This window comes from Saimiri boliviensis, chromosome 12, assembly GCF_048565385.1.
Source record: "Saimiri boliviensis isolate mSaiBol1 chromosome 12, mSaiBol1.pri, whole genome shotgun sequence".
NCBI classification, from domain to species: Eukaryota; Metazoa; Chordata; class Mammalia; order Primates; family Cebidae; genus Saimiri; species Saimiri boliviensis.
The window spans coordinates 113,427,971-113,429,439 of NC_133460.1; positions in this window are offsets into that span (position 1 = coordinate 113,427,971).

Consider the following 1,469-nt stretch of genomic DNA (forward strand, 5'->3'; position numbering starts at 1 on the left):
GAGCCAAGGAGGGCCTCCTGGGGAAGGCGATGCTTGAGTCTCCAAGGCGGGAGGCAGGTTAGCAAAGGTGCTCAAGGGAACAGTGTTCAGGCAGCAGGAACAGTTGGAGCCTGGGGTGAACATGTGACTGGCAGCCTTGGAGAGGAGCAAAGGAGGGGAGACGTGATCTTCATGGCTGGAGGCCAGAGGTGGCGTGGGAGACTCTCTGCACCAGAAACGGAGGGGCGTGGGGCCACAGAAAGGGCTCTGAGCAGAGGATGAAGAGGAGCCAGTCAAAGCCACCCACGTGACCAGGTGACAGCTGAGGATGGAGGTGAAGAGATACTTGGGGGACTGCATGTACTTGAAGCTCCAGCAAACAGGTTTCCCCACCACACTGAATGAGGTGCCAGAATGAAAGCGAGGTGTCTTTGCTGGGTATGGTGGTGGGCGCTGGTAATCTCAGCTACTCAGGAGGCTGAGGCAAGAGAATCACCTGAACCCAGGAAGCAGAGGTTGCAGTGAGCTGAGATTGCATCACTGCACTCCAGCCTGAGCGACAGAGTAAGACTCTGTCCCCGCCCCCCCCAAAAATTTGTCTTGCCCTTAGCACACATGAATCTTGGAGGGAGAATACAACTGGAAGGCCACAGACCAGGGGGTGTAAATATTTTGAAAGAAGAAATTGAGCCAGTAAACTTTTTGTTGTGTTTTTCTGTTTTGCTTTGGTTTTTGTTTTTGAGACAGTCTCACTCTTGTTGCCCAGGCTGGAGTGCAATGGCGCTGTCTTGGCTTACTGCAATCTCTGCCTCTGGGTTCAAGTGATCGCCTGCCTCAGCCTCCAGAGTAGCTGGGATTACAGGCGCATGCCACTACACCCAGCTCATTTTTTATTTTTAGTAGAGATGGGATTTCTCTGTGTTGGTCAAGCTGATTCTGAACTCCTGACCTCAGGTGATCCGCCCACCTTGGCCTCCCAAAGTGCTGAGATTACAGGCATGAGCCACCACACCTGGCTGCCAGCAAACTTAAATAAAACATTGGCTATCCTCCTGCTTTCATAAAGATGAAACCAAAAAATATGTGGAAAGCTATGATTTTTATACTGCTGAAAGTTGGCAAAATCTCAATGGCTGAATGTGATGCCTGTTGTACGTGTCTAGGGTTTTATTCATGGGCCAGCAATGCTTGAATAAGTCAAAATAAAGACATCCGTAATTCATAAATGAGTATGTACTTTTCCATAAAATGTATTTTTCTTGCCTCATTTCAACATAATCACTAAATTATGTTGTAATGTTGTATGAGCAAGATTTTCACATAATTCATCTTTTAACACTAATGTGATAAAGTGCCAATGTTGAATGTGTTTTTGTCAAAAATGTACATTAAGACTGGTGCAGTGGCTCACACCTGTAATCCTAGCACTTCGAGAGGCTGAGGCAAGAGGATTGCTTGAGGCCAGGTGTATAAGACCAGTCTGGGCAACA